The following is a 13707-nucleotide window of genomic DNA, read 5'->3' as shown; positions in this document are numbered from 1 at the left end:
TGAACAGCAGGGGTGGAACAAACACCCCACACACTGCAATTCCCCAGGTTGCACATTCTGTGGGTATCCTCCCTATCTCCCTCAGTTGCACAAACAGCCTGACTTCCCTGCAACTATGTGGGCAATGAAAGCAGCTGGCTCTCCTCTACTGCTTTGACAGTGTGAACAGCCAGTCCCCTCCTCCACTACACGAGCAGCACCACTTCTTTACTGGCCATGTGTACAGCACAGAAAAACCAGCGTCTCTTGCCATGTGGGCAGCCCAGATCTCTCCCTGCTGCACATGCAGCACTCTCCTGTTACCTGTCCTAGCCAGTTTTTATCCTGCCTCCAACCTTCACTGTCTGCAGAAGTTATTGAATAAGTGGTTACCCACCAGGTCCAGGTGTATCTGGATGTCACTGGATTCCTAGACTCATGTCAGTCTGACTTTCATTCTGGATATTGCACAAAGACTGTGTTTGTGGCCTTGTTCGATGATTTTCCCCTGGAAATCAATAAGGGAAATGGTACCCTGCTGATCTTACTAGACCTTTTAACAGCCTTAGGTAGGTTTATCATGAAGTGCTGATAAAATATTTGCATGACCTGGTATATTTGCATGACCTGGTGGGTATTTAAGGGGCTGCTCTAAATTGCTTCCACTCTTTACCAGTAGATAGGTCCCAGAGGGTGGTGATGGGTGAGTATTGTCATCTTCAGGACCTTTGCTGTGGGATCTCCCAGGGCTCTGTCTCGTTGCCCCTTCTGTTCAATGGGCATATGAAGCTGCTTGATTAGACTGTGAAGGGATTTGGAGTGAGGTGCTGTCAATATGCGGATAACACCCAGCTGTACCTCTCTTTCTTGTCTGACCTAGGCCCTGAAATCTCTGTCTTTTCCCCGTGCCCAGCTAAAGTTGAGGATTGTATGCAGGTAAACCAATTGAAACTGAATCCAGAGATACAGAGGTGATGGTGATGGGTAGACCACTTGACTTCGGCAGTAGAGTGTGGGATTGGGACACATAATTAACGGGATTCAGTCTCCCATTGTCACAGTTTCACAGCCTCAGGGTGCTCCAATATCCTCGGCTGCACCTGGATATTCAAATGGCAGCAGTGATTAGGAGTACCTTTCACCAACCCCATCTACTGAAAAGGAGGCCACCCTTTCTTTCAGATTCAGATCTCTCCACCACCATCCATGCCTTTGCAACCTTTAAGGTAGATTACTGCAATGAGCTCTGTGTAGGACTATTACTGAAGATCATCCACAAGCTACAGCTGGTGCAGAATATGGCAGCCCAACTTAAGATGGGGATAGGCTGTCAGGAGCACATAACTCCAGTGTTCCAGGGTTTGCATTGGTTAACATAAAAAATTGGTTTGCACAGATAAAATAAATGTGTAATTGATAATGTTTGTGCACAATCACAAATGATCATCTGATGGCTAGGACTGTAAGATATCAAGTGGTTAGATAGGGAAAATTTTCTTTTACCATTTGATATTTAACCTAATAGCATCCCTTGAAATCAGATGTAATTGCTTGGAATAATTCATTGTTCTTAACAAAGCTGTGAGGATCAGTGAAACTGAACTGCATTCATTTACAATTTTTCCATCCAGACAGTGACTAACTACATAATTCTTTTAAAGACGATAAACTAAGTAATCCAATAACATTCTCATCAACCTTGATGATCTACAGTGCAGCTGACAGCTTCTTATGTCAGCCAACCCAGTTTATATCCTCTTATCATATGACCATTTATTTAATCTAATAAATTCCTGTGCGCTTGCATTTGCAATATTTTCCAATATAATAGTCTCCTGGTGATTCCATATCAAAACTATAAAGTAGCAAATTCTGCACACCAAAAGCCAACATAACTTAGTACACTTTTACTACATTTCATATATACGAACAAAACACTTGAGGGCAGAAATGGGTATGTAGGGCAATGTTTTAACCCCAAATTCCTGAAATTAGGCTCCTAAATATAAATGTAGATATCTGCAAATATATAAGTGGCCTAATGGTCACTGAAGTTAATAGGAGCTGCAGGTGCTCAGAACTTTTGACTATTAGATATCTAGTTAGGCACTTTACTCACCCAGGGCTAGATTATCAAGAGTATTTAGACACCTAAATACTGGGTTTCAGATCTCTAATCATTGACCTCAGTTCCTCAAATATGGTGTGTAGGTAATTATAGTGGTAGCATAATTAATTAGTCTCCTTATATGAACATTTGGTCCAGGTGGTTTTTGGTTCATCTAATATTAATTTATATATTTCATTAGAAGTCTTATTTAAAAACTCACATTTTGAGTAAAAACAAGTACCACAGTAATTAGAATTGTATGAATAGTCTCCTGTACATTTTTACAGTGGTAGTAATGCATCCTATAGTACAGGATGGTTCACTTGCAAAAGGCTGAACACTCAGATTGTAATTTAGCAAAGCATTCAAGCATGTGCTCAATTTAAGCATGAGCTGTACTCAGCACTGTAGATAAAACTCTGTGCGTTGTATGACATCAATGAGCTTTTATCAGGCTTATTAGAAATTAAGGCAGAAGGCTGGGCAAGGTGACCTTGTAGATCAGAGTGTCAGGCACCACACCCCAGGGTGCCTTAAGATCCTTTCATGGTTGCTATGGGATGCTATGCAACATTAGCATTGTTAGATGTGAGAAAAGTGATTCACAAGATAACCCTAGCGATTTCAAATAGGACTCCAGTGTTAAAAATATTCTGATCTGTTATAGTCTGAGTTATTTAAAATGGAAGAATTGCTTTATTATTTTTCTGTAGTCAAAAGCCAAGTGAAAAGTAACAGCTGGCATTTTCGGAAGGATGCCTTGAGTCTAAAATGTTTGAGACTTAACTCATTTAGAAATGCGTAAGCTTTTGTAGGCAATTGATGACTTCTTCAGTTGCTATGAATGGCATCATGCATAGCATACTTTGTCATAATTCAATGATGGAATAGGCTGTTGTCTGTTAAAGCTTATGCATTTCTTAATAAGTTCATCTATAAGGTTCCCAATCCCTGAAATTTTAATACTAACTATAGTATTCCCCCTCCTACCCTATCCAAATTCAAGCATACATGGGCATGTCTACACATGTTTAATGCACATTACCCTATTTTATGTGCATTAATTAAGTAGCATGTTTGTTTAGTGATGCTTTAATGCACACTAAAATACGGTAATGTGCATTAAGCATCACTGAAAAACCATGGGCATTTTTACATATGCAACTGCCACAGTGCTGGATGCCTTGAAAAGCACCTGGTGCTGAGACACTTGCAATTGTATGAAGTAGTGAAATACCTGGGGACAGCAGGGCAGGCCCTACGAAGAGAGGCTATGGGACCTGAACCTGTTCAGCCTCCATAAGAGAAGGCTGAGGGGGGATCTAGTGGCCTGTTACAAACTAGTCAAGGCGGACCAGCAGGCACTGGGGGAGTCCCTGTTCCCCCGAGCACTACCAGGAGTGACTAGAAATAACGGTCACAAGCTGGCAGAGGGTAGATTCAGCTTAGACATTAGGAGGCACTACTTCACTGTCAGGACAGCTAGGATCTGGAACCAACTTTCAAGCGAAGTGGTGCTGGCTCCTACCCTGGGGGTCTTTAAAAGGAGGCTGGATGAACATCTGGCTGGGGTCACTTGACCCCAGTACTCTTTCCTGCCATGGCAGGGGGTCGGACTTGATGATCTGCTCAGGTCCCTTCCGACCCTACTAACTATGAAACCTGTCAGCGTTGAGAGAATGGCAGTGTCATGCTTTTGAACTAAAACACATAGAAGGTACTTTAGTTCAAAAGTGCACCACCGCCATTTTCTGCGTGCTGATGTGCATTTCACCACTTACACAACTGCACATAATGCAGTGCAGTGCACATCAGCTCGGATGTGGAGCAGACTCAAGCAGCAGATCTCCGACGTGTTGCGGGACCAAAAAGTATGTTTATAATGCCCCCAGTTCTTTAGCCAATGCACATTTTCTTAGTACCTCACAATGGAGGTACTAGATTTAATACACATTAACTAAAGTGTGTTAACAAATGTGTAGATGTCCCCCCTGGGTATTTAGTGGCTTTGTTGTACCAGAAGGGAGGAGAGAATTTCTGTAGATAACTTCTTAATGGAGGCTGATTTCAGTGAAAGGAACAAAGGAGCAATTTATAAATTGTGCCCAAGGGAGACAGTCTCCTGCTGGTTTTATCATACCAGTGAAAGGTTATGTTTAATGAGTCTAGAGGCTTCCAAACCTTACTGCTGATAGTACAGCTTGTATATTCTATAAACTCAATACTTTTAGTTCAATGTTCTTAGAAAGTGTAGTAATGAATTCAGTGGACCTTTGTGAATCTTACAGTTTTAACTGTTCTGTATTTTCTCCCATTGAGAAAAATTCCACAAGAAATGAAAAAACAGAAACAAGCATTAATGTAGATAGCCAGGTTACAGAACTAAATCAGAAAACAAGTTAAGGAATAATAACAATATCTCACTCATTCTGCACAGATTGTATTGACTATTCCTCTGTTGCATTTTAAAGGTGCAAATTAATATAAAGTTTCTATTGTTTATAACAGTATGTGTTGTGACCCAAATAATGCTATCTTACTCCAAGAGCCTTAATTTTTCCCATTTCCTAAAGTTTAAGAATTTCAATCCATAACAGTTACATAAAGCAAATAATGAACATCTTTAGGAAGAGGGCTCTTCATGATTTGAGACATCTGTGGTTTAGCTCGTGACATCTCCCATTCCCTCAGACATCCCACGTCTCTTGCTCATCTTGTCTCTTGATGCTAGTTTACATTCCCCTCCACTCCTGGCCTCCAGCCAGTTAAGTTTTTAAATGTGAATCCACGCACAAGACAAATTCTTCAGTGCATAGAGGGAGCAGCTGCTGAATAGGGCCTGACCTTGTTTATGCTTTCAAAAAGATTTTCTCCTGTTTGTTTAGTGCCTTGCTATTATCAGCCACCAAAGTTTTAGCTCCTTGTTACCAGTTTAACTCTCTGCCTGCCTTGCCCTGTGCAGAATACATCCTGCACATTCCAATTGTTTCATCATGACTTTTTTATAGGGGAAGCAGGGGGAAATTTTACTTTTATTTACAGTAAATCTACTACTACACTAGATTCATTAGGACAAAAAGTTGTATCAGTAAATATTATCAGAAATTATCAGGACTGCCCACCTTGCATAAGTTGGTTCAAAGATTTATTATACAACAAAGAGGAAAGTTGAAACTTTGGGCCTTTGGACAATAAAAATGGAGACAGGTACAGTCAGGATGCATGATATTTTACATCTTCTGCTAAGTTCTATGAAGGATACACTCAGGAGCATACCTAACCTTTTAAAAGTTAGGTTGTTGGGACCCATCATTACCCAATGCAACGAATACCCAGTAGCCTACATTTTTTAGTTTTTCCAGCAAATTCAGCGTTGAAGAAATAAACAATCTAATAATCTTAGCCATGACTACAGTATTACACTGGTTTGCATGTAATTTTAGTAAAAGGTCATTTCTACCCTGTAATATACAAATGACCCCTCACCTTGGACCCTTGCCCCTCACACTGAAAGGACGAGCCTTAGCCTCTTGGATTAATGATTTGATCCAAAGCTCATCAGACTCACTTAATAACTCTAAGTATTTGCTTAAGGGCATTGCTGAATCAGGGCTTTATAGAAATGGTATAAGTTTTACCTTAATATGTACACATTCTAGTTCTATTTTCCCCCCTTATTCTGAGATGCATAGCCTTGGAAGCAGAAAAAGTAAAAATAGCTATCAATATAAAACTGTTACATTTCTGAAAAATGCATACAACCACTATTATACAAAAACTTGGTATAAATGAAATACTGACCTACTTTGGTTAGGAAGAGAGACTTTTACCCTACAAACATTTTAAAGAAAAATCAACAAAAATGAGGTCTGGTTAAAAAAGCAAAAGTAATTCTTCAACATCTGCCTCTACAGCATTTTTTTAAAAAGAGTTTCTTTAAATGAAAAGTCTCAATCTAGTGAAAATGACAATTTCTATTAAAAATGCATCCAGGAGGAGAATTTTCAATCACTTCTAATGACGAATGGCCACATGGGGCACCTATACGTGTACTGGACATCTGTTTTGACATGTACTAATTAGTACATGTTGGAGCAGACTTGATTGATCGAGTCTGCCAGAACATGTTAATTAACATGCTCCAGCAGCCTCTGTGCCATATCTATTCAGTGTCCCTGCACTTCAAAATGGCGGTGGGGGTGCTTGAACTAAAGCTAGAATTAGTTTTAGTTCAAGCACTCCCTCCACCATTTTGAAGTGCAGGATGCTGAATACACATGATGCTGGGGGCACTTTAATTAGAGCCACTCTAATTAAAGTGCCCCCCCCCACACACACTCCACCCCCAGAGCTCATGTGTAGATGCCCATGAAGGCTTACTAGTGCTTGTTTAAAATTAAATGGTTTTGACCCATACATGACGTGATTCAAGCCAATGAAAACCTTTCTGCCACCACTCATTGTCCTGTGATCTATTAGATTATATGACTATCACTTGAAGCTATTTCAGACACAGCTAAAATAACCCTCCTCACTTTGTAACTAGGTGTCCCATCATGCAGGCCAAAAAGTCAGCAGAATTCCAAAAAGACTAGAAGATTATAGGTATAATAAGAATATCCATAAGGTAGGGTAGGGTACTAAACTTATAGACCATCTTGCTCAGAGATATGAACTTTCAAACACTTCATTAGATGCATCTGAGCCTATGAAAGCTCAGTCCTCACCCTCGCCACCCTCCCGCCCCTTCCTCAACTACTACTTAATTTATAGGAGCTGCCCTGCCTTCTGCCTAACTTCAGACTAGCACAGCTAACTACCTCTCAAAAAACATTCCTGGCTATGGTAACAAGGGCTGCTTGTAGACATTAAAAAAAACCCCAAATGACATTTTACTTCTAATTCTGCATGCCCCTGCACCAAGTCCAGCACATGCCCAGAAGAGGCAGCCCGTTAGTTAGACCCAGCTCGCCCAATGTCTGTATATATCAAGAGCTTTAGTGGGGCTTTAATCTAATAGCTGATTGAATCAGCTATTAGATAAAAGTGCCCTAAGGCCTCGCTGAAGCGCTCAAGCTATACAGATGCTGTGGAGCTGGGCTAAACTAATGCACTGCTTCATCCAGTAAAGTGTGGGGTTTTTTGTTTTGTTAGCATCTGCAAGTAGCCAAGGTTATTAAGGTTAATATCTGCAAGCAGCCAAGGGTATTAAACCTTTTAACGGGATAAAACGGATAGTGATATAATTATCCTGTATGTGTTCCTCAACACAAAGATACCTTAATTCTGCTCAAAAGAAATCAACATGCCGCTGCAGCTACTAATCCAGACTAACTAGTAGAGCTGCCAGAGGAGGTGTGCATAACAGCTATCACCCCGGGCTGGGTGCCTGTAGATGTGTGGGGGGCTGCTCAGACACACTGTAATAACTGTCAGAGCAGACTCAGTTTATCAAGTCTGCTGAGGCATGCTAATTAGCACACCTCCAGCAGTTTGCACATCTCATGCATCAGCATCCCCACACTTCAGAATGGTGGAAGGAGTACTTATCTAAAGCCTGGTCAATGAGTTTTAGTTAAAGCACCCCTGTTGCCATTTTGAACCATGGGTATATGCTGATTCACAAGATGCTTGGGTAGACCAGAACCAGATGAAGTTCAACACTGAGAAATGTAAAGTGCTCCACCTGGGGACAAACAATCCCCTGCACACCTACAGGCTTGGCAATGCCAACCTAACCAGCACTACAACTGAAAGGGACCTAGGGATAATAACAGAGCACAGTATGAACTTTAGCAGACAGTGTGACACTGTAGCCAGCAGGACTAACAATAACCTGGCATGCATCAATCAATGCATCTCCAGGAAAACCTAAGAAGTGATTCTCCCACTATACTCGGCATTGGTGAGACCGCAGCTGGAGTACTGCATTCAGTTCTGGGCGCTGCACTTTAACAAGGACATGGTAAAGTTTGACAGAGTCCAGAGAAGGGCCACCTGTATAATCAGAGACTTGCATGGCAAGCCATACAAGGAAAGGCTAGGGGATCTGGGACTCTTCAGCCTGAAAAAAAGAAGGCTGAGAGGAGACTTGGTAGCAGCTTACTGCTACACCAGAGGCATACATCAAGGGCTCAGTGAACAACTGTTTACCAGGGCACCCTTAGGGAAAACTAGGAATAATTGTCACAAACTCCTGGAAAACCGTGTCAGGCTCAACATTAGGAAAAACTACTTTACAACTAGGGTGTCCAGACTGTGGAATAAACTCCCTCCAGAGATGGTGCAATCACCTACCCTGGAAATCTTCAAGAGACTGGATGGTCACCTGGCTGGCATCACCTGACCCCAGTTGTTTTTCCTGCTTGGTGCAGGGGGCTGGACCCAATGATCTTCTGAGGTCCCTTCCAGCCTTATTTTGCCACATTTTCCCATATGAATAGTACACAAGCATCCCCAAAGAAACAAGGGAACTCCTTGCAGGGAAAGATACAGTTCAACAAAAATAAGGGTGGGAGAAATCAGGCACTTACCTATTATTATAATTATTACTGTTGTTACCAGAACTGTTCTAGCTGACTGGCAGCTGACAATCAGGCCTTGTGGGTCCGTCTTCATTATCAGGTGACAGAATCAGCATTTTGTTTAATGGAAGGTGTTTACTTGCAAGATGTACAGCAGTCCTATTTTCCTGAACAGTGGTAAGGACAAGCTGGATGAAGAGCAGCCTAAGAAAACATTGCTCTTCCATAATTTTGAACTTCTGCTCCCCAGAGACAAAGTGCCAAACACAGCCCAGGGACCAAAACAAAACTCCATCTACTGACAGCACAACACACAACTCTGTTCCACCCTTGAGTCTGACACAAGAAATCCTTCATTGGCTCATGATCGGCTGCATAGCTTCAGGAGTAAGCCCATTTGTTTGAAGCCAGCTGTCCCCCTAGTGGGCCCCTAGTCCATTAATATTTATAATATACATCAAGTCTGTTCAACTGACAACTCACAGGCTGCATCTGGCTCCTAAGCGGTTAAGCTGTGGCCCCAGGCTCCTCTCCACCTGTTCCTCTTCTGCTGTTGCCACAAATCCCTTGGCTCCCTGTCCCTCCTCTAGTTTCAGCTTCCTATGGGGAAGAGTGGTGCAGCCCACAGGGCTGAAGCAACCTGCAGCTGGGGCACTCAGGGCACTTGGGGACCTAGTATGGCATAGCAAAGGGGCACCCACTCACAGCAATATGGTGTGTGCCACCAGGCCATTCAAGATACTAGACAGCCCTGATGCACATAATAAGACAACATAAAGGGGTGCTTCATATTTTTAAGGATTGCACACATCTTATTTGCCCAACTTTTCAGACATGCCCAAATGAAGTGGCCAGATTTTCAAAAATTGATCCATACCCAGCAGCTCTAACACACTGCTTAAATAAATAGGTAGGTTCTCAATCCACCTGGTTAAGATGCACAAGTATTAATAATTTCATTTTTTAAATGGGAAAAGGGGAATAAGATTTAAGTGATTAGCCCCAATCTCATAAAAGTGAGGCAATAGCGGAGCCGAGTTTAGATTTCAGGAGTCTCTGGTTAGTGGTTGCATGTTTACCTCCATATTTATGAAACCATTTGAATGTATCTTCCTGTACTGTGATGATTCAGTTACATATTCTGGGATTCATTATGTATAATAGACCTATAAAAGATTTTTAAAAATGGGTGCAGATGCTGTTATGAAATCATCTTCCACTCAGAATACCTCCCCCAAGTTCCAGGTAATTGTTTCAGGTTCAAATTTGCAATAGCCAGGAATACCATTTAATTGTACCATTTATTTTTCATGTATACTTTAGATGCATTTCTGGTCAAAACTCTGGAAAAGCAAAACCCACATCAAAGAAAATTAAACTCTTATTTCCTTCTGCAGTAAAGGATACATTCCCACAAATTACCAGCTTAGAGGTCATTGCAATTGTTTCCAGACACTAAGACAAGCCACAGCAAGGAGTTATGGGTGCCTATCACTTTTCTCTCTCTAGGGTGTGGTTTCAGCCCATTGGATTTACACAGTGGTCATATCACTGACATATCCACTAGACTTTGTTCTTCTGGCGACTTGGATGAGTATGTGGTGTGCAACAGGATGTGGGATTAATTTATATGGGGTTCTGTAGGCACCTGACCCATGACTCGCATTGTATATGCTACTTTGGACATGCTATAGGTAAATAGCAGGCCTCAAATCTGGCAAATAAATTTAGTAGGTACAATCCATAGAATCAAGTTCACAGTAACTTGCATCTGTGTAGTTCTATAATAGGCTCAAGCAGAGGTGGAACAGCTAGATCTGCAGGAGCTGGGTCAACAGTGATGGTGATGGCTGCCACTCTTAGAATGTGGTCACTCACCCAGTCACCTGCTACTTATTACACTACTGAACTAAATATAGTATTTCACGTAGTATCATATGCTTGCTTCCCTTTGACACAGATTCAAAACACAGCCTCCATTGACAATTCACTATTTGCATCAAAAAACATTTGCCTATAACATTTTACCACCACATTTGTTAACTATCTTCACTTTGAACACAGGCACAGGCATTAGCTTATCTACTAATGTCCTACTCAAAAACTATTTAATTTGACTACTTGATCATAAGAAACTTAGAGTTGTTATGGAAACACTGAAGGAGGAAAAAAAATGAAGTTGAATTTCCTACCAAACTTGGTCTAAAATGAAAAGCATTCATATCTTACCTTCCATCAGCTTTTAACTCCACTAACCACATGGCAAAAAACTAGCAATACAATTTAAAGATGACTGTGCAGTGCAAGCTTAGCAGCAACAAAAACAAAAGGGAAAATTAGACTAGATTAAAAGGTATGTTCGTTTCTCTCAGTTTCTTGTCTATGGAAATTACTTTAACTTACAACAAATGAAAGTCATTCTGCCCATCTGAAAGCCAAAACTAATTCAGTTTGGGGTCAATGCTCCAATCTGATCCAGCTGCTTTGTTCCTCTGACAGCTTAGCTTGTTGCAGAGTTGTGTCTGTAATAATGAGGCACCGTTGTTCTCTCACATGACTCCCAAAAGCTCTAAGGCATGGGACATTAACAGGAAAAGGCAACTGGTCAGAGCAGCATTGGTTTCTTTTTGCCAGATTAGCCCAAGAGACTTCCCTAATATACAGTACAGACCCTCCCTTCCTGCTGCTCAGTCAGCCACCAAACTAGGGGAACTTGCAAGTGGCTGATAGTTGCTTTTCCTTACTTATCCAGCTTTACAAGTGGGGATCAGTTAGGCTAGAGAATCTAGCCCAGGATGTTCAGTGGTCTGCCTATAAACACAAAGGGTGTGTCCACACATGCAAGCAGCTGCACTTACAGCAGCTCAAATAGAAGCAGTGCAAATTTCAGCTGGGGCTTTTTGCCTCAGTGCACGTGCCCGGACATGCACTTTGGTGTGAGGTAAATTCTGCCACTTGGGGCAAGATAACCCTGCCTGGCTCCTCCCAGATCTGCAGCCAGGGGGAGCTAGAGCCCAGGCCTAGCACCTGTGCTGGTCCCAGCAGTATAAAAAGTTGCCCTGGCAACTAGCTCAGGGCTACTTGCTCTCAGGAGCTTCTGGGGACCGGCCAATAGGTTTCTGGGGACACTACCCCTTGTGCCAGTTGGACTGCTGAAGCAGTCCTAAGAGTTCCCTGCACCCTCTACCCACTGCAGCAGTCTGGCAGTGGGAGCTGCTGCCTAGCTGTGACCTGCTCCCACCTGTAACAGCATGTGGCCCCAAGGCTGCACACCTGCCAGATCTGGGTGGAGACTGCACAGCCAGTAGAGGCACCTGCCCTTCTGGACCAGCTGCCAGGGGGTTGTGGCTGCACAGTTGCCCTTGTGCAGCACTACTGCCATATGTGCCCTGGCCTGGCATTGTGGACAGCTATCACCCGGAAGATGTTCCCATGTAGTGACCTGCTTTCAATTGACAAAGCATGACCTCCTGGCCCCAAGTGGCCAGGAGGTCAGTCACTTCCAGCTGGGTCCCAGGTGCCAGCCCTGAGCAGGCTCTTCTGCTTGGGTCCGGCCACTTGCCTCCCTAGCAGGAATTCTGGTGTTCCCTATTTAAAGCCTGCAAAATCTCTGTAAAAAAAATCCCAAATTCACTCTTTAAAATACTGCAAAATCCATGTTTCTCCACAATTAAAACAAAAGACCACCACACACACACACACACACACACACACACAGAGAGAGAGAGAGAGAGAGAGAGAGAGAGAGAGATCAGTTCGGCAATGTTTTATTGATATTTACAATTGTAAAGCAACTTGGAAGCTTACCAGTACCTCCATCATCATAATAAAATAAATTCTAATTATCTATACAGTTTGGCATTGACTTTGGGCTTCTCTGCAAGTCATAAAACAATCAGAGCTGCCCCTACCCCTTTCACTCACCAGGATGTGCAGCATTGAGCAGCAGTGATACGCCACTGCTCTGCCTCTGCCCTTGACCCTCACTCTCAACCCACAACTCACCCTCTTCCCTATTCCCCTCACTCCTGCCACACAGGGCCAGGAATGTAGGTGAGGGGTTTTTGGGGGTGTCTTGGGTGTGTGGGGTTTGTGGGTGGATTGTGGAGGGGAGTGTGGGTGTGGAGGGGGCTATGAGGGGGTGCTGCTCAGGAGGCATGGGTCCCCTGTCCCCTGCAGGGTGTAGCCCTCCTGCACACCTCATGGACTGCCACCCCACAGGGGTCACAGCAACTGGGACCTGGGCTTTGTGCCAGATGAGTAGGGGGTGGGGGGAGCTGGAAGAGCAGGGGGAACTACTGAAGGTAGGGGACCAAGGAGGGCAGCTCAGAAGTGGTGGGCCTGCTAGCCACCCCCCTGTATGGCTCCAGCCCCCTGGCTTGCCCCACAGCCAGGTGCAGCTCCCTGCTTGCCTCCCTGCTCAGCTACAGCCCCTCCCCACCCCTGCCTGTGGCTAGTTGTAGCCTGTTTGCTTACACGGCAGCCAGCTTCAGCTCCCCTGCACACTCCCTGCCCAGCTGCAGCCCCCTCGCTCACTCCCCACCTGGCCCCAAACCCCCCTCCCCACAGCTTACCAGCAACAACATCCATGCTCTTGGCTTCATGGCACAGCCCCCCTGCATGGCAGGGGCAGCATGGCTTGGTCCCAGCAACCAGGTGTCCACGCAGCCTCTGCCACAGCATGCTGCTGTGTCCAAGTGTGACATGGGACCCTGTGCTTTTGGGGAGCTCTGGGCTGTTATCTGGGGCTATGCACCCCTTGTGGGAACCACCAGACACACTGGCCCGGGTTCTGTATGCATGAGCCCTGTGCTGTCCAGCTGGGCAATACCTGTGCATGCAGGACCTGAACCAACATGGCCAGCAGTCCCCATGAGTGACACGCAGCCCCGGATGACAGCCTGGACCTGCCCAAAAGTGCACAGCTCTGCACTGTGCCAGGCTGCAGTAGTGCACTGTGGCATACCTGGGAGTGGATTCCTGGAAGCTGGGGCTGAATTGTACTGCCCTCCGCCGTGCAGAGGTGCTGTGCCATGAGGCCAAGAGTGAGGTTGCTATGGCTGGTAAGCTGTGTGTGTGGGGGGGGGGGGGTGG

At 44.0% G+C, this 13707-nt stretch overlaps 1 protein-coding gene and 1 long non-coding RNA gene across 2 annotated transcripts in view; one reads left to right on the top strand and one right to left on the bottom strand.

Annotated features, from left to right (window-relative positions):
* PDC (phosducin) overlaps nt 1-13707 on the top strand; it is a 40837-nt gene that overhangs the window by 20580 nt on the left and 6550 nt on the right. The gene's annotated exons all lie outside the window — the stretch shown is intronic.
* LOC109286912 overlaps nt 8920-13707 on the bottom strand; it is an 18381-nt gene continuing 13593 nt past the window's right edge. The window contains exon 3 of the long non-coding RNA XR_002094704.1: nt 8920-8930. This is a non-coding gene — a long non-coding RNA (uncharacterized LOC109286912). The remainder of the gene's footprint in view (nt 8931-13707) is intronic.

Source organism: Gavialis gangeticus, unplaced genomic scaffold (genome assembly GCF_001723915.1).
Source record: "Gavialis gangeticus isolate Ggan-Ray unplaced genomic scaffold, GavGan_comp1, whole genome shotgun sequence".
Taxonomy (NCBI): domain Eukaryota; kingdom Metazoa; phylum Chordata; order Crocodylia; family Gavialidae; genus Gavialis; species Gavialis gangeticus.
The sequence above is the reverse complement of the archived record's forward strand: the minus strand, read 5'-3'. Positions and strand labels throughout refer to the sequence as shown.